General features: G+C 42.6%; 2 pseudogenes; both read right to left on the bottom strand.

Moving 5' to 3' along the window:
• Window positions 1-133: 133 nt before the first annotated feature.
• LOC116198146 lies at window positions 134-3,387 on the bottom strand (annotated as a pseudogene).
• An 8,771-nt stretch (window positions 3,388-12,158) lies between these two features.
• On the bottom strand, window positions 12,159-20,122 carry LOC116193645 (annotated as a pseudogene).
• Window positions 20,123-21,025: the final 903 nt, after the last annotated feature.

Raw genomic sequence — 21,025 nt, 5'->3', positions numbered from 1 at the left:
AAGCCAACAAAAACCGGAAAAAAAGTTGACATTCAGTGATACGAAGCCAATGGATTAAAAGATAAAATGTATTGCTTTCAGTATGACACCACTAGCTGGAACAACTCCTTTTTATAGCACCAACTGTTGAGAACTTTTACTGTAAAACCGGAGTAGGCTGTAGCAATATCACAATATTTAACATGTTCGAAGTGAGGACAGAACCCAACCAACACAGCACAACGCGTAACTGAGCTGAGACAGACTAGAAAACCGACCAAGGAAGAAATAAAAGAGAAAAAAAAAAGGTACAAATATACCTGTGGAAGTGGATCTAGCACAATAAGACTGGTAAGTTTCGCTGACTCGGTATAAGAGTGACTCAAAGGAGGTTGAGTAGAATTATACAAGTCAAGCATCGATGGAAGAAATTCAGACGCCAACAATGATGCTTCTCTGTCCGTATTTCTTTGTACGTAACAAGGTTCAAATAACTTTGTTGTGTTGTGCTTAAGAAATATCATTCGATGGTAGGATTGGTCACAACAAGCAGACCATGATGCTCCATGTACATGTTTCACCATGTCCGGCCATAAATCAAAGGATCAGCATCTGATGACGAATTGACACGAGAAAGTTGGGAGCATGTCAATGTGAAAACTACATCACCACTTTCACTTGTCTGATAACTACTGATGCATTCACTCAACTCCTCAGTCCACTGAACGTTGCTTTGACGAATCAACGGCTTTCTCAACCCCTCCAATGCCATTGCCACTTCTTTCATGGTGGGTCAACTCCTCCCATTCAAGTTAAGACATCTTTTTGCTAGTTCAGCGACAGCCGCAACCTCTTCCTCCTCAGCTTGTTGCAATATCTGATGGTCCAGAATATCAAAGAGGCAGTTATTCTCCAATGAGATGATAAAATAAGTGGCCAAGCTTCTGCCTTCTTCGGCCCGCAGTTGACAGATGGGCTTCTGTCCAGTTAATAGCTCAACAAGGACCACTCCGAAACTGTACACGTCACTTTTATCAGTAAACTGACTTGTTTGGAAGTATTCGGGATCCAAGTAGCCAAAGGTTCCCTGCACCAATGTTGTCAAGTGAGTTTTCTCGAGGGGAACTGACCTTGAAGTCCCAAAATCAGCTACTTTGGCTTGATAATTCTGATCCAAGAGTATGTTGGTGGACTTGATATCACGATGATAAATGGGTATAGATGTTGCGGAGTGCAAGTATGAGAGTGCTCCTGCAATTTCCATGGCAAGCCGAAGTCGAACCTCCCATGATACAGGAGATTCCTCATTCGGCTCGTGGAGATACTGGTAGAGTGTTCCATTAGAGATGTAATCGTACACCAGAAGCGGAACTTCAGTCTCCAAGCAGCAACCAAGTAGCTTGACCACATTCCTGTGATTGATCTGAGACAAGATGAGGACTTCATTGATGAATTGTTTGACTTTTCCCTCATCCAATGCTCCAGACTTCTTAACTGCGACAATTGTACCGTCTGATAGCATTCCTTTGTAAACAGTTCCTTGGCCACCTTTTCCAAGTATCCGATCGTCGTTAAAGTTGTCGGTGGCTTTCTCTAACTCTTTGAAATCGAACAATTTACTCTTCTGAACGTTGTCTTCTCTAGAAGATAACTGCTGCTAATACCACCGTTCCTCTTGAATAACATCTCTTTATGTTTAATTTCCCTTCTTTTGGCTATAGACTGTTCTATGGCACATGCTAGGCTCATTAAAAATAGCAATCCAATCCCGGCAGTAATACCTGGTTTAAGTAGGGTAGGAAATCTTCAAATCCCACATACATGTTGGGAGAAAATATACATGGGATCTTAAACACAACATTGCTGGGTATAAAATCTATTTGGAGGACCTCACATTTCACGGGTTTTGAAATTCTTCAACTGTTTCTCTACGTTTTCTTGTCAAATCGACTAAATTGCTTAACTTGCATTAACTTTTCTAGTAAGACAGGAAATGTGACTATGGACAGCATAGAGTCGCATTACCTCTCATAACGATTTCAAACAACTTTGTTGTGTCCCTGCAGCGGAAGCTCCCAACCTTATTCTCACAAAAGCCAGGGCAGTGGCTGAAAAGTGGATCTCTACATTCATCGATATCTACAAAGAGGGTGAGAGTCACAGTTAATAGATTATACAAAAAGAAGAGCCCACAATCGAGGAGCTCAGGCTTGAACTTGAAGTCATCATCGTTCATCAATATACAAAAAGGGTGAAAGCCATATAGTTGTGTGCATCGAAAAAAGATGGGTCACTGGCCACATTACCGTTTTAAGGAGGATATGTGTCGAGTTATCTTCTTGTCAAAGTTGAAAAGTAACCAAAGGTGTGTTTAGTACAGATTTCTACCATCGAGTTAAAAGGATTGACGAAATTGAGCAGAGGGGAGACTAGGGTAGTTAGAGACATGTGTTTACCTTGACATCCATTGGCAACATAGGGATTACCAATATAGCCGGGACTGCAATAAAATTGGTGTACGGCATTAGGCAAGACACTGATGGAGCCCTTGCCACAATGTTGACAGCTCTGAGATAGTCGAACCTCAAGACTCGAATTCGACGGAATTCCCCACTCCAACACTCCAAGAACAAAACCTTCCCCCTTCAAATCATGCAAATTAGTAAGTTTTGGGCGGAGCCATGACTCCTTGGCCAGTAAGGCATAGCTGCATTCATCACCTACCCCTGTCGTTAGTCCGTCTTCTGGCATGAAATTCACACCAAATTCACGAAGAACCATTGAGGATATACCCATCTCGCAGCAACCATTGTAACCCGAACAAATGCCCGAGTCACTGAAGTTTGCTCCTCTACATTCGGATTTGCACCCTGCAAGGACCTGTCCGGTGTTGTTAATCACCGCTTGGTGATGGCAACTGAATACAAAGAACTTGTTCTTGTCCTTGGAGTAGACGAATGGGCTTCCATCCAAGCTGGGGGCTGCCCAACCGGTTCGATAATCATTACTAATACACTTCTTATTTGAGAAGACAATGGGAAGCCTAACTTCAATGGTTCCACTGGGACTGGTGTACATGTCCCCATGATTTCGGGAATATGGCAGTGAGATTTTGAGCACTTCGACACCGATCTTCTTCAGCCTGGGGACCTTTATGCTATCGCCTTCACAGATGATCTCGTACCATTTGTTCAGGAAACACCCAACCCCTATCCCAAAGGGAAAGGGAATTGTTACACTTCCACATTCGTCCTGGCAAGTGGACTTTGCTAGTGCCGTTGATCGCACACGACCAGTCAAATACCCAACTAGCAAAGCTATCAAGAGCACCGACGCCGGAGATGCTAATTTCTGCATGACTCCTTTTCACTTATGGAAAGCACTCCTCTGACTAGCGAAGTACAAATGGAATAGCAAAGTTTCCCATTTGAAGTTCTATGCTTTTGCTCCCTTTGCATTTCCCATATCCAAGTTGATGAAACGAGATCCACCAATCACCACAATGAAAGGACCACTCAAGTCACATCCATGTTTGACTTGACTCATTGACTGACTTCACTTGAGTCGGGTTCAACGATATATGGGAACGTTAAATCCGTATACGTAATCAAAACTCAAATAGTTATTTACTGATCGTGTACATCACATGTCAGCTGCTACACGATATATATATATAAACTCATTGAAGGAACTAGTATTTAGTTTAGCATTGGATCTCGATGGTTATTGACGGTGACCATAACATTGTAAGATTAATTTTAAATATATTAATAATAGATTATGTAGCGGAATAAACTGACATCCAATCATTACCTTAATGACTTCCATGATTTCCACACATCTCTCGATAGACCTGTAAAACAAATAAGACCGAGATCGTCTTCTAGCTCATAACCTCTCTGTGCGAAAATTCTAGAGGGAGACACATACCCTTTTAAATAGACGGAGTTAGGGACTCTCAGAATATTATTTCCTTATAAATCCTTCCATCAAAAATATATTCTCTGCAATCCACAAAATATGGAATATCTCACTCAAATGACGAAATATATTTTGACATGAAGATCACCTAATTGAGAAATTATTTTCTTAACTAATGCAAATATATAATATATTCTTACATTCTCCTACTTGGCCCCATGACACAAATATTTATGAGTGATAAACTTTATTTGGCTAAACTTGATTTTCCCTCAACTGTGGAAACCTCCTACTTACCCTGAGAATGCTACACACGAACCATGGCGATGATACCTGATAAGAGAGTACTTCCTATCCATGCTTCACGATGCATAACACTCCTAAAATAGACACTTTAGGAAAATTTGTAACTCAACAAAAGTTACATAGGTCCTACTTTATATCCCAATGAATTCAACGCATTATTTGTGTAACTTACTGGAAATAGAAATCAACTTTATTTTCTAAAATAACAAAAGTAATGCATAATTGTCCAAAATATATCAAGAAAAACTACACTGCGTTTAGGCCCGTACTTCCAACATGAACAATAAACTGTTTTACTGGTAAACCTTTGGTCATTGGATCTACAATCATAGCATCTGTACTGGTGTGTTCAATAACAACCATGTTTTTCTTGATATATTCCCTCACACTGAGGTACTTGATATCGATATGCTTACTTCTGCTGCCACTTTTGTTATTAGTAGAGAAGAACATTGCAGCTATGTTATCACAATAGATCTGGATTGGTCTATGTATGGTATCGAAAACTTGAAGACTACTTATGAAATTCTTCAACCATAGTGCATGTGTCGTGGCTTCATAGCACGCAATAAAACTCTGCCTCCATAATAAATGTAGCCACCATAAACTGCTTGATACTCTTCCAGGAAATGGCTTCTCTAACAAGAAGAAACACATATCCTGAAGTAAAATTTCTGGAATCTACACATCCGGCAAAGTCAGTATCTGAATAACCAACCACCCTCAAATGGTCAATATGCCTATAGGTCAAACGGTAGTCATTGGTTCCCTAAATATAACTCATCACTTTCTTTGCAGCAATCCAATGTTGGATCCCAAGATTACTTTGGTAACGTCCTAGCAATCCAATTGCCAGACATATGTCAAGTCTCGTGCATACCTGAGCATACATTAAACTCCCAATTGCGGATGCATATGGGATATTCTTCATATGCTACTGTTCCAACTCATCCTTAGGTGACTGGTCATTATTGAATATATCCCCTTTGATTATAGGGGCTAGAGAGGGTCGACGGTCTTTCATACCGAATCTCTGCAAAATCTTTTCAATGTAGGCTTTCTGAGATAGTCCTAAAGTTCTTTGTTTCCTGTCTCTGTGAATCTCTATGCCAATGACATAAGAGACTTCACTCATATCCTTCATTTCAAATTAGCAGAGAGAAACTGCTTAGTCTCTTCCAACAGACCCAGGTCACTGCTTGCAAGGAGTATGTCATCTACATATAGGGCTAACAAAATAAACTTACTCTCACTAACCTTAAGGTATATACATTGATCAATAATGTTCTCAGAAAATCCGAATGAATTGATGACCTTAGGAAACTTTAGATACCATTGGCGGGATGCTTGTTTTAGGCCATATATGGATTTCTTTAACCTGCACACTTTATGACTATCATCATTAAACCATTTAGGTTGCTTCATGTACACCTCTTCATCAAGATCCCCATTAAGAAATGTCGTTTTCACATCCATCTGGTGTAACTCTAAGTCCATATGAGCCACTAACACTATAATTATCCTAAATGAGTCCTTCTTAGAAACCAGAGAGAAGGTCTCGTGGTAGTCTATACCTTCCTTTTGAGTAATACCCTTGGCGACAAGTCTAGCCTTGTATCGTTCGACATTACCAGAAGTATCTCTTTTGGTTTTATACACTCGTTTGTAGCTTATCGCTAAAGCCCATTCTAGTAATTCGACGAGATCCCAGACTTCATTCTTAGCCATAGAATCTAACTCATCCTTCATGGAGTCTAATCAAAGTGAGGAGTTATCCTCACTCATGGCCTATGAAAACATTACGGGGTCTTTCTTAGGTCCAACATCAAATTCGACCTCCACAAGGTATACAAGATAATCATCAAAAATAGCAGGTCTCCTAGTTCTTGAGGATCTCCTTAATTCAACTTGTTCAGTGTCCTGAATAGAACTAGTTGGCTCTTTTGATTGAACCATAACTTCAGTAGGGGCAGTTTGTTCCTGATTTGGTTGCTCTTTATGATCGACCGATCGATTATGCCTTAATGCAACCAAAGGTATTATAGGTACCAAAACACCTTCTCGAGCTTGCACAAACTCAATAGTTCGAGTACCATTATTCCTACTAGGTTCAACATCCTCAAGAAACCTTGCATTATTTGATTCGATGATTTGAGGACTGTGTGAAGGGCAATAGAACCTGAAACACTTCAAATTTACGAAGTAGCTAATGAAAAAACCGCTTATAGTCCTTGCATTCAATTTCTTTATATTAGTGGATCCCTATTCAATATATACACAGCAGTTTTCAAGGTTTCACTCCATAATTACAATGGCAACTCAAAATGGGCAATCATATTTCTTACCATATCCATAAGCATTCTATTCCTTCTTTCAGCAACCCCATTTTGTTGTGGTGTACCATGCATTATGTATTGAGAAACTATACCTTCACTTTCAGGGAATTTGGTAAATGGACCACTCATTTGTCCATTCTCTATGTATCGCCAGTAGTACTCCCCACTCCTATCAAATCTAATGATCTTGATTTTATTGTCCTTTTGTTTCTCTACTTCTACCTTAAATGATTTGAAAGCATCAAGAGCTTCCGCCTTTTCATTCAAAAGATAGAGATACATACATCTAAAATGGTCATCAATAAAGGCGATAAAATATCTCTAACCATTAAAACAAGGGGTAAGAAACGAACCACATATATCTGTATGTATGACTTCGAGAAGCTCAGAACTCCTTCAAGAAATCTTGGATGTCTTATTGGTCTGCTTTCCCTTTATGCAATCCACACAAGTCTTAAAGTCGGTGTCGTCCATAGTCTTTAGGACTCCTTCATTTACTAATCTCTCTATCCTCTCTAAAGAGATATGTCCCAACCTCTTATGCCAAAGTAGAGACGAATTTTCATTCATAAGATTTCTCTTAATACTAGCAGTCGCATGCAAACATAAATAATTCTACTCAAAGTCGGGATGTAAATCAACTTTAAAGAGATTATCAATCATGGTACCACTACCAATGACATAATTATTTCTAAAAATAGTCAATTTATTCTCAAATAGAAACTTGTAGTCAAATACAACCAGCCTGGAAATAGAAATCAAATTTCTACAAAAGTCTGGAATGTAAAAAATATTATTCAAATCTAAAGCATATCCCGAAAACAGAATTATCCTAAATGTCTCAACTCCAACGACCTGAGAGCATCTCTTATTCCCTAAGTAGACGAACCTCTCATTTTCCATTGGTTTCCTTAGGTTGAGCAAGCCATGCATGGTATTAACAATATGGATTGAAGAACCGGAGTCAATCCACCATGTATTTTTAGAAGCTTCAACGAAAAATGATTCATGACATACTAAAAAAATTGAGATACCTCTCTTTTCAATCCACTTCTTATATTTGGGGCAATCTTTCTTTACATGCCCAGCCTTCCTGCAAAAGAAGCACTTCACCTTACTGTCATCCATCTTGGGTGGCGCCTTATACTGCCTCTTCCCATGATCCTTCTTGCCCTTACCCTTTGGACGTGTAGCCAGATGGGCAACTTCAGGCTTGTCCTGCTTCATCCTCTCCTTCTCTTGAACACACATGGTCAAGAGTTCTTAATGGACCACTCCTCCTTATGTGTGTTGTAAAATATCTTAAAAGGTCCATACTCAACTGGCAAGGAGTTGAGAATGAAGTGAACTAAAAATGGCTCGGAGATATCAATCTTTAGAGTCTTGAGTTGAGCTCCCTTGTCTCTCATTTCCATAATGTGCACACGCACACCCTTTGTCACCCATCACACTGCAATAACATTGCCCAATCAACCAGCTTTTCTTATCTGAATAATTGAGTGCAGCTCTAATACCACATACTAGACTTTAATTTATCGTGTCGACTGTGTAATTGTCCCGATCACACCACACCTCTCTGTAAACTTAGTCACATTTTTGGGGTTCAGGCTCATCTAACTCACAATTCCTCTCCGGGACTCCATGACCTCGACTGGTATAGGGACTCAAGTACTTCACATCATGTGACATCCGATTTATCCAATCCTAATTCCGTGATGATATTCCGACTTCGGATAATGTCTTCGTAGGTGATGGTAAAGCACTCCCGGTTCTAGCCTCTGGTTCCTCTACCATTAAAATTTCTCAACATCCTACACTTAAATCATATTCTGTATGCACCACATATTTCCAAAAATCTTATCTCTATATCTAAATTTGTCAAGGATAATAGATGTTTCTTTGAGCTTCACCCGGACTATTTTCTTGTGAAGGATTTTCATACTCGCCAGGATCTTATGCGTGGTCTAGTTAAGGACGCGCTCTATTGCTTTCACCAAAGAGATAGACACATTGACAGTCCTTAAGCTCATCTTTCCACATCTAGTTCCAGTATCCTACGGCATCAGCGTCTTTGTCATTCATCTTTTCACATTATTCGTCGTGCTTTGAGTCCCTCTTGTTCCCTCAATAATGACATGTTGACTATGTTTGTTCTGCTTGTCAACAGGGGAAAATAATAAAGAACTCAGTTTCTTTGATTCACCATAAGAGCACTGCTTTATTTGAACTTATTTATACTGATATTTGGGGACCTGCACCAGTTACCTCGCATACTAGGTATCATTACTGTATTCATTTTCTTGATGATTATAGTAAGTTCTACTGGTTCTATGTCCTAAAATCTCGACATGATGTGCTTCGTGTTTTCTGTGCATTTCACCTTCAAATTGAGAATATTTATGGACATCGAATCAAATATTTTTAGTCCGATGGTGCTAAGGAATTTTCAATCCATAGATTTTCAGTCTAAATTATAGAGTCATGGCATCTTTCACTGAATCTCTTATCCTCATGTACCTCGGCAAAATGGGTCTGCTGAACGTAAGCATCGCCATATTGTTGATATGGGTCTCTCACTACTCTTTCATTCTTCGCTCCCAACGCAATTCTGGGACTATTATTTTGAAACCGCCGTGTATATTATCAATCGACTACCTACCAAGTTTCTTAAGTCCTTCATGGTCATGGTCCTGATTATTCCAATTTACGAGTCCCTAGAAAGATGTCTTTGTTATCAATATCTCCGTTCCTACACTGGTCATAAGTTAGAACCCCGGTCTCAGCCTTGTATCTTTCTAAGGTATTCCTATCACTATCAGGGATATAGGTGTCTTAATCCCATAACAGGTCGAATTTTCCTGTCAACTAAGGTAATCTTTGATGAGCATTCATTTCCTTACAAGACAGTGTTGCCTATCTCGGAGAGAGCTATAGGATCCTCCTATAAGCCCGTATGTGTTGTTGGTACGTCTGTTCCTTCTTCCTCTAGTACCATCATCACTCATATTCATGTTCCCTCATCTATTTCACTATCACTTCATGATTCTCATAACTTTACCACATCTCCCACTGATCCACTAGTCCCTACTCCTGAGAATCCTAACCAGTCTGTAGGTTCTACAGTACCGACTGAGGATATTGTGGGTTTTAAAGCTACACCTGTTCCTCGGAATACACATAGGATGACCAGATGATCCAAGGATATAACTCTTCCTCCTCCGCGTTTTATGATATCTAGTCATCCTTCTGCTTTCACTGTCTCTGCAGAATTACAGAAGCCTCAGTCGTTTGCTCAGGCATGCAAACAATCAACTTGGCAAGCAGTAGTGCAGGAGGAGTATACAGCACTACTTCAGAATATACATGGGATCTTGTTCCATCATTTCCTACTTAGATTGTTGTTGGCTGTAAGTGGATCTATTGTATCAAATAGAAAGCTGATGGCACCATCGATAAGGCTCGACTGGTGGTAAAAATGTTTAAGTAGAGGGAAGAGGTCGATTATTGAGAGACGTTCAGTCAAGTTATCAAACCGGTCACCATTTGCACAATTCTCTCTATTGTTGTTTCTTCTCAGAGGCCTATTCGACAACTGGATATCAAGAATGCGTTTCTTTATGGCTATCTCACTGAAGAAGTCTATATGGCCCCAACCTCCTAGTTTTGTTGATCCCTCTCATCCTAATCATGTATGCAGACTCCGTTGTCCTCTGTTTGGGCTTAAGCAAGCTCCTAGAGCTAGGTTACAGCAACTCAGCACCTATCTCCAGCGTCTTGGCTTCTCAGATTCCAAGGTTGACTCTTCTCTTTGCACACTTCGGGGACCACAATACATTGTTTACCTCCTAGTCTATGTTGATGACATTATTTTGATTAGGACTCCAGAAGCACCTTTTCAATCCATAATCACTGCCCTGCAAAGGGAGTTCGCTATGAAGGATCTTGACTGGCTTCATTTCTTTCTTAGCATGGAGGCTCACAGGAATTCACTGGACTCTTTCTCACCCAATCCTCATGACATCCGTGCTTGCACCACTATGCTAGATTGCAAGCCTATTAGCTCACCTGTTACTACAGGGTCTCGACTCTCTCTTAATGATGGAAGTTCCTTTGAGAATCACTCACTCTACAGAAGTGTAGTGGGCAGTTTGCAGTATTTTTCTCTGACTAGACCTGACATTGCCTATGCAGTTAATTGGGTCAGTCAGTTCATGCATTATCCCACCACTACTCATTGGTAGGCCGTGAAAAGAATCTTGCAGTACCTAAAGGGAACGGTCACTTATGGGCTTCATCGCCATCCCGGTCCTACATCGTCTATTCATGGTTTTTCTAACGTTGATTGGGCAGGGAATCCTGATGATGCCACTCAGTTAGTGGATTTGTGATTTTTCTTGGAAACAATCCAGTCTCTTGGAGCTCTAAGAAATAGCAGACTGTAGCTCGGTCTAATACTGAGTCTTAGTATAAAAGTCTTGCAAACGCTACTGCCGAGATCTTATGGCTATAGTCTCTTCTTAAAGAACTGTGAATATCGCAACATCACCCTCCCACTCTGTGTTGTGATAATATTTCGACGATTTATCTTACAATGAATACCATCTTTCATGCCAAAACTAAGCACATTGAGATTGATTATCACTTTGTGCGAGAGAGATTCATGAGCAAGAAACTTCTTATTCGTTTTATCAACTCCGGTGATCAGCTAGCTGATGGACTCAAAAAAAGGTTTATCTTCATCCCGCTTAGCTGATATTCGATCCAAGCTTCACGTGGGGACTTCTCCGTTCGGCTTGCCAGGGAGGAATAGAGGATGATATGCAATCACAAATTTTCATCTATAATTGTTGTATTCTAGGCTTATATCGATACACATTTAAGTAATTTACTTTGACAGTCATACAGTGTCTATATAATTGAATATACTTACCTCACCTTGGTAGTGAGGATTCAGCCATTCTTTCTCTGTTCTTCACTGCCTTTGCATTTCCTATATCCAAGTTGATGAAACGAGATCCACCAATTTCCACAATGAAAGGACCACTCAAGTCACATCCATGTTTGACCTGAGTGACTTCACTTGAGTCGGGTTCAATGATATATAGGAACGTTAAATCCGTATCCGTAATCAAAACTCAAATAGTTATTTAAGGTCATGTATATCACATGTCAGCTGCTACACGATATACATACAAACTCATTGAAGGAACTAGTATTTAGTTCAGCATTGGATCTCGATGGTTATTGACGGTGACCATAACATTTCTCCATACTATACTGAGCACGAACCAACCTGTCAGACAGAGGATACATGAAAGCAAAATATTGATTTTAACTAATTTTGGTTATTTTTCAAATCCCTTTTTTTTTCGGTTATCAAATTTTTTCAAATCCCTTTGCGTGATGTTCCTCTTTAATTCTTACTGTACAAGTAGGAGGTATGGTGAAGTTTCTAACTTTATCATAACGAAGAAGACAAATGAGAAAAACATCACCCTTTGTCTTGTCCTTTTCTTTTGTCACACATCCCACGGCAATAACATCGCCCAGTCAACAAGCTTTACTTATCTGAATAATTAAGTGCAGCTCTAATATTCACCAAAAAAAAAGTGCAGCTCTAATTCCACATTCCAGACTTGTATTTATCATGTAGAACAAGTAATAAAGACGCAGACTTCCAGCCATGTACGGGCGGTCTTACATCTAAGTAGGGAAATAAATCATATATGCGTACATACGATAAAACTTTCACGAATGTATATCATGAAATAGATATATATGCATCCTTGTTGTCTCTGAGTAATTTAAATTAAAAAAAAAAACAGAGAGAACGGTATTGCGCATATGTTTGTACTATAGACTTCCTACCGAATTAGTCAAGGTCCACAGCTTCTATGTCTGACGAATGCTGCTGAGGACGCTGTGGCTTCCTTATCTCCTCCAATGCCATTGCTACTTGTTTCATGGTGGGACGCCTCCGTCCGTTCAAATTCAGACATCTCTTTGTTGGTTCAGCGACAGCCACAATCTCTTCATTGTTAGCTTGCTGAAGTATTTCTGGGTCAAGGATATCAGGAAGCCGATTCTCCTCCATTGAGATGGTGAAATGTGCGGCCAAACCTCTACCCTCTTGCACACGTACTGGAGAGATCGGCTTTTGTCTCATCAATAGCTCGACAAGGACTACACCGAAGCTGTACACATCACTCTTATCTGTGAACTGACTTGACTGGAAGTACTCAGGATCTAAGTAGCCAAAAGTTCCCCGCACCAGTGTGGTCACATGTGTTTGCTCGATGGAGACTGACCTTGAAGTTCCGAAATCGGCTATTTTTGCTCTGTACTTCTCATCCAAGAGTATATTAGTAGACTTGATGTCTCGGTGGTATATGGGAATCGATGCTGCAGAGTGCAAGTATGAAAGAGATCCAGCGACTTCTGTGGCAAGACGTAACCGTACATCCCATGAGACTGGAAGTTCCTCATTCTGCTCATGGAGATAACTATAAAGAGTACTGTGCGCACCCGAATTTCATCTCGTAGGGGCACGCATGTGCGCGCCTAAGCAAACGCGGCTTGGGAGTGTCCACCTTCCCGGGGAAGCGCGACGGACGCACGTGAGAAGGAGTCGCCACTTGCCATTTTACGACCCGAAGGTCGAGGGCCGGCAAGTTACCCGGGTCTAGGGGTACGAGGTACACCTAAATGCTAAGGCAATGGTCGTACGGAACCGAAAATTCCGAATTCGGGGGTTCTATTACGTGCGGGCCTATATCCCGCACGCCCTTTTTGGTACTCTAGCTTGCTAGACTTGCTGTTTTGTTTGTTTACCGCGTGATTTAGAGTTGCACTCGACTCGCCCGTTTTGACACCGTAAATTCGATGAATCGGTTGAGTTGGGCCAAGACTCCGAAGGATGAGTAGGCTCGTGAATCAGGGAATCGGTTCGCTATCTTAGCGTTACAGTTCTTCGGACCGTGATGGTTGATTCCCTGCGCGAACCGATACCATGATTATTTGAGCTTACTCATCCCTTGGTGACGATGGACCGACTTAACCGACTCGACACTCGGACCTCTCGCTCGCCGATCGGGATCCTTACAAATATATGAATGATTATACAAATAAGATTCTCACAATGTACACTCGAATAATTACAGAATACAACTGAATGAAATAAATGGATCCCCGATCGGTTTGTATTGGGCCAATATTTCGCTCCGGCTCACCGTGTGTTTTTGAATAACCGATAAACAGATTAAGGCAACGCAGGCTCAAGGAGCCGGGGGTCGGGTCCGATCAATCCAACGGTTTGCAGGAGAATCGGTTGGTTCTCACTGTATCCGATAGACCTATCGAGCTCCCGGGTGATATCTAAACCCGTTTCACGCGTTCAATCCAAATCCGCCTTCCACATAGGCCGCATTCGGAGTGTGACGGTGAATTGAGGCTAGATCCCATTCCGCACTCGGGTTGCACGCGCTCGGTGAATTAAGAGGCGTTGGACCTCCTGTTCGGTGGTTTGGGGCGTTGGACCCCGTGCAACGCGTGACCTATGGGTTCGGGCCCGAACCGCAATAAATCATCATATTCAAAGACAAAACAGGAGAAAACTGATAAAACTGACACAATACAGACAACAACTGACAATTGTCGGTGAATACAGACAAGTAGCGTATTAAGTCGAATGTACGTGATTTAATCAGTTATTAACCGGGATTGATTGGTAAACAATGCATCTAACCTAGGCAAGCATAGAGGGCGGGCTAGGATATGGTTCTAAGCCAATTACATGTGTGCGTTTGTTTTATGACTCTTATTCAGTTAAGTGTCACTGTGGTTTCACCGGATTAGCCAAACTCGTGTTTTGACTCTAGATTGGAATCTATCATTCCGCCTATCCATTATCTAGTGTTTGATTAGGCCGGATGTATGATTAGTCTGGTTCTTTGTGTTTTGTAACTGGGATAAAATAATCCCCACCGAATCTACGATAGGAAGATAAAAACACCGAAAGTGGACGGAATGGGCCGTGCGAAGGAGGCTCGTACCCGAACGCATAGCCCTTTCCCGTCCATAGATCGAGGCGTTTCCGACTCCCTAGCGCCTAGGGTATCGGTGAATCACGGAATGACGATTATGCCCTTGGATAATAAAATTGCAATGTTCGTGTATAAATTGGAGGTCGCGTCACACGAAAGAGTCCAAGAAGGACTCTCGTACCCCGACTCGGGCTGCCTCAAATTGGGCCCGGACTCGAGTCGTGGCCCATGAGTACTCCCTAGACATCAATTATATTCGTGTTACACGACTCGGTATTTTGAAATTGTGAATTTTTAATGGAGAAGGGCATTCTCGTCGTTCAGTGAATCATCGATGCGTTTACAAATTGAGAATTGATTAACCCGATTATTTAATCCAAATTGACTTACTTAACCGGATGGTACGCCCCGTTTATCCCGTTTGTGAAATTATTCGATGTTCATTGTTCTTTATTACGATCATCATCAGTTCAATAGGTAATGGTCCGAAATTCATTCAACTATCATGAGATTAACACACGTCTAGCGACGGGCGTGAATACAAACGCACTCAATTCCAAGAATCACGCGCGAGACAAAGGAGGAGACCGTCCTAGACCCGGGAGGGGTCAAGGAGCACCCGGCCCTTCTCCGAAGGATTAGGCCGAGGAGCCTCCTTGACCCGCCTAGGGTCACGGATGGTATCCCACTTCGGTTCGGGCCGTTCTTTGCATGCATAATACGTCAAGCGCGTTCACAATGTATATTTTACTCATCTCAACACCGTCATGACCACAAACACGCGAAATCATGCAAATATATACGAATGGGATATTTGAACCCAAACGATAAGACAACATTGATCCAAAGAACAACCAAAGTGGATAACTCGCGGGAATCGGTCCGTATCAAGGTGAAAGAAGGACCCTCGGACTCGCATGGTCCAAGGGGACTCTCGGCCACACTCATTCAAGATTGGCCGTGAGTCCTCATGGCTCACACGAGTCAAGGGGACTTCTCCAAGCCCGATTCAAACCGATTCCCGCCATGCTAACACGTTGTCTATGACTAATGATAACAAATACATAGGAACCGACCCCTTTCAGGAAGAAAGAGACCGCCCTAGCCTCGGATGAGCCAAGGGATCTCACGGGTCTCTCCCTAGAGACTCGGCCGTGAGTCCCATGAATCAATCCGTGGCTAAAAGGGACCTCTCCCGTCCAGATCCGGGTCGTTTCCCATCATGGCACGCAAGTTCAAACATCATATAGTCATGGCATGGTCATGCATGGGAATATAATGGGCATACGTTGCATGAAAGTGCATGGAAAGGATAGATCCGAGAGAAAAATGGGAACTTTCATGCATTTCGGGTCTTTAAAACACATGAACACTTCCTACAAGTAAAGATCGAAGATTCTAACTTGTATAGGTCGTAAAGGAACGTTACCTAACCCCGATGTACGAGGAAAAGAGTCGGGGAAGCGGCCTTGAGAGTCGCTAGACTCGGCTGGAAGTTACGGCAGTGAGCAACCCGAGAGGAGACAGCCGCGGCTAGTCGGGAAAAAACGAGTCGGCACGCTTGCTCCGGTCACGGCATGATGCAAGGTCGGGCTCGTTGGACTCCTAAGAGGCAGATCTAGACACCTGTGGGTGGTCCCGAACGTGCCAAGCTCTGGGTAAGCTCGAAGATGTGAGAGAAAGTTCGAGTATAAACACAGAAAACCCGGTAAGTGAAAAACAAAGAAACGGTGGTTGTGCACGGTGGATCGGCCCTCGGATCATGACCACCTCTTCACGAGAGAGGGTGAGGGTTGTGAGGAACCCTTTGAACGTGATGGGACGACTCTCCGAAGTCGTGGGAAGAAACGGCACGTCGGGAAGCTCGGTGTGCACGGCTAGGGGGTCTAGGGACCCGAATGTTCCTACGGCTGGAACGTGATGTAGAAAGCCTCAAATCGAAAATCTAAGCCCGGAAATGGACTTAGGGGGTGGAAAATATGTAGGCTAAGGAGTTTGGTGATTTTTGGCTTAAGTCGGGTCGGGTGGTTACTAGAATACCGGGTGGTTTTCCGGCGGTTTTGGCCGGTTTCGGCCTTGGCACGGGCTGAACGAAAGTGAAGGAGAGGGCTGGAGCTTGAGAGGTTTTTGGAGAGAGATTGGCTTGAGAGAGAATAGAGTTGAAGAAGTGATTAGAACTAATGATGTTGGAAGCTTTGTAGGGATGGCTAACGGGATGATTAGAGGAAACTAATTGCGGTTTTGAGGCCTAAGCTAGGGCTGCCGAATTTTGAGGGAGGATTAGGGAGGGATAAGAGTCATGTTGAGTGTAGGGAAAGCAAAGGGGAGTGATGGGTGTAATAGGAAGTGATGGATGGATGTAAGTGTGTAAGAAGATTTTGAAATGGGTGGTGGAGGGAAGCTCTTGGAGCTTGGAGCCGCCGGCCATGAGGGATCCAGCCGCGGCTTGGGGCTGTCACGTCGGAGCCGTGGCTGGTTGTGGGCGAGCCGTGGCTTGGGGTTGAGCCGTGGCTTGATGGCTCGGCTTGGCTGAGCTGTGGGTCCCATTCGATTGAGAGAAAAGCCGGAAAATGCTTGAAACTTGATTGAGCTCGCATCCGACTTCCGATGTCCAATTAATTTGAAGATTTGGAATGCTTGAACTACGAGGATTTGAATGAGTCTAATATCGTCATGCGTCGTGTGGACGAACGTTCGGGCGACTCGGCGCCTTGAGAGTCGGTTTTGCCCTGTTTGGACGTTCGGAGCGGAGTTTAGTGTCCCTCGATCCCCGATTGCTCTTTGTGCATCCTTGCATTCGTTTTGGCGATCATTTTGCCCCGTGGGTGATCGTTGGCTCGTCGTCCTCGGTCGGGGACCGTTGGCCCGGGAAGACTTAGGAACTTTGACCTGGGTTTCCTCACTGTTCCCCGCATGTCTTGAGGCGTTCGGGGCTCGTTGTGAGGTGCTCGGAGACCGTTGTGATCTCTGTTTTCCGTGGAAGTGCCTCGAAGGCTCGCCGGGAGGCGTTCGTGACCATTGAAACGTCCTTCGGAAAACCGAGTCAGGTTCCGGAAGGTTTCCTGAAGCTTGTTCCTCGACCCTGGTGGTCTCTGGGTGCCTGTAGGCCCGTTTTGAAGGGCCGTTTGCTTGTCAGTGGAGCGAGCCCCAGGAGCTCTGTCAGAAAAGGCGTCCGTGGGGAATCGGGGTGTCCCGGCTTAAGCAGGATGCCCCGGAAATGCGCCCGGACGTGTCATTGGTCACTTTGGCACTGAGAGGGATTTTTGAAGCCCCATATTGGGCACCTTTCGGTGTTTCAGTGACTCGGTGATGAATAGTGCCACAGTGCCAGCTCCGTGGTTTTCGGGGTTCTCTGTCCGTTCATTCTTCTGACCGCTCTCTTCCGTCTCTCTCGGTAGACCGTGTTCTTCTCCTATTGCTCATGACCCCGTGCCCGCATATTTGCCTCTGATTGCCGGGCGATGAATAGTGTCCCGGGCTTCGGTCGGGAATCCTCGTGTGGGAAGCCGGTGGGCCAAAATGGGTGCTGACAAGTACCATTCGGGATGAACTCGTACACCAGAAGAGGAGCTTCAGTCTCCAAACAGCACCCTAATAGCTTAACCACATTTCTGTGTTTAATCTGTGAGAGAATGAGCACCTCGTTAATGAACTGTTCCACCTTTCCCCCATCTATTGCAGCAGACTTCTTAACGGCGATAATTCTTCCATCTGTAAGCATTCCTTTATAGACAGTTCCTTGACCACCTCGTCCGAGTATTCTATCTTCACTAAAGTTGTTCGTAGCCTTCTCTAACTCCTTGGAACCGAACAATTTACTTTTCCCTGCACAACATTCAGGTGAAGATAATTGCTGTTCAAGCATAATGCCACCGTTCCTCCTGAAGAGCTTCTTCTTGCACCTGATTTCTCATTTTTTCTTCATGGTCTTGTAGAACCTCCATACTAGCAGAAGTGAAACTATAGACCCGAGCCCAGCACCAATACCTAGGGAAAAAGCAGGAGAACATACAACTGAAGATGAAGTATATATTCATCGACATGGATGCACTTATTACATCAATATGTACATAGTTTCCCCTTTTAATAATGTGATGGCAATGAACTTTAGAGTAGAACAGGACTGTGGACAAACCTCTCATAACGAATTTCACCATCCTTCCGGCTTCCTTGCAGTGATAGGTCCCAGGAGCATTCTCACATATGTCAGTACAATCATTAAGATGCAGATCCTCACATTCATCAATATCTGCAGAGCAATCACAACCTCTCTCAAATCAATCCAATGATTTACTTTTTAATCGACAAATCAATCAAAGATTTATGAAGAACAGATATTATTTAATGACCAATCCGAGATACACAAGAAAATATATATCACACATATTATAAACCTTCATGCTGCAATAGCTGATGCCCTTAGAGTCTGCTCTGGATCACGGGTTTCAACCCTCCATAACCCTCCCCAACCCGTGATCCTAACAAGCTGTTAAGCTGCTACAGGTTGTGTTGATAGTTGTCCACTTTATCATAGGGATTCATTCTTAACAATATCTATGGGAGGGACACTTCTGGTCTCATGAGTTGTGAAAAGAGACAGGCATCAATGCGATTGGACATTTTGTTACTACGTACCTCTGCATCCATCCATGATATAGGGATTGCTGAAATAGCCAGGACGGCAGTAAAACTCGTATGGAGGATAAGGGAGCCCACTAAGAGTACGCTTCATGCATTTCTTTGTACAGCTCTTAGACAACTGAACCCCAACACTCGAATTGTGAGGAATCCCCCAGTGCAGCACCCCCGGGACATGGCCGTCCTTAATCAGAGCTTGTAAGTCTGGGAGTTTCGGCCGGAGCCATGACTCATTGGCTAGGAACCCATAACCACATTCCCCACCTCCGTTAGATATTAATTTACCTTCCTTCAAGAAATCCACGCCAAATTCCTGAAGAACCAATGACGATATTCCTGTCTCACAGCAACCACCATAACCCGAACAATTGCCAGAGTAACTGAAGCACTGTCTTATGCATCCGAAGCTGCACCCAGCAAGGACTGGTCCGGTGTTCTTGATCACTGCAAGGAGGTTGCTGCTACCGACAGCAAAGAAGACATTTTCTCTGGCGGAGTAAACGAATGGGCTCCCATGCAAGTTCGGGGCCACCATACTAGCTCGGTTACTATCAAGAGCGCAAGTCCAGTTCGAGTAAACTATTGGAAGATTGACTTCAATTGTACCACTGCGATCAGCGAACATAGATCCAGAATCAGGAGTATACGGCAGCGAAATCTTGATCACTTCAGCATTGATCCTCTTCAGTCGTGGAATGGTGCCATTTCCTTCACAGATGATCTCGTACCATTCGTTCAGGAAACACCCCTCGCCCCCTATCCCGAACGGGAACGGAACCGTTATGCCCCCACAGCTGTCCTGGCATTTGACCTTTGTAAATGCTTGGGGTCGCAGGCCACCTGCCAAATGGAAATGCCAAAGCAGCAAAACCTTCAGGAGTACCAACTCCAAGCCCATTGTTTTGTTCACTCTTGCTTTGCATCACCAAGAAGATTTGCAAGTTAAGCCAATCTATGAGAGTGCTTCAATTTTCCAAAGTGAGAGGAACCATTAAGGTCGTCAACACGGTTTGACTTGACTTGGATTGGTGATTTAAACGAACTTACCACTCATTTTCGATAAGTAGGATAATACATACAAGCCTTGACTTGCCCTAATATGCAAACAAATTAGAATAACGTATGCTGAATTATTTCCACTTTTTAAGCGTTTGTATGTTGAAGAGAATCGGAAAAGTCGTAGCAGATTATTGATTTTTTGGCTCGAGGCCTCATTTTTCAATTGAGTTTTAGCTAATGCCTGAACTGCATGAAATCTATGCCTGGTATGACCGAATGAAATGGGATTGGGATGTAATGAAATCACGAGGAACAGAACAAAATCACCATACAAGATGCAACCAACTTGTGTTGTTATTCCAGTCCCACTCCATTACATAATTTATCAAACATACATGTGTAAGGAGAATTTCTGGTAATACAATCATAAATTCTTAAATCATTATTTATCGTCATCAGACACTCTTTCCGTGATTTATGTAATTTAGTAACTCTTCTTTCCCTGACCCATTAGTCCATTCTATTTTATTATAACTAGGTGCAAACCTACGTATTTCGTGGGTACATAAAAAATTTTATAAATTTAATTTATTTGACATTTAGGGGACAAGTTTTTCAATTTATCAAGATAATTTTTTTCTCAAGATTGTTTTAATATTTATTCATGAATTGGTAATTTTTTTATTTTTAAAGATAATTTTAAATATTTATTCCCGAATCAAGGAATTTCGTTTCGTTTTCAGTTGAAGAATCTTTTTTTCCTGATATTTTTAGTATAATATTAATAAAGATCATAGTTTCATT

Source organism: Punica granatum, chromosome 2, assembly GCF_007655135.1.
Source record: "Punica granatum isolate Tunisia-2019 chromosome 2, ASM765513v2, whole genome shotgun sequence".
Lineage (NCBI taxonomy): Eukaryota > Viridiplantae > Streptophyta > Magnoliopsida > Myrtales > Lythraceae > Punica > Punica granatum.
Note: the sequence above shows the minus strand (reverse complement) of the source record. Positions and strands in the feature narration are given on the sequence as shown.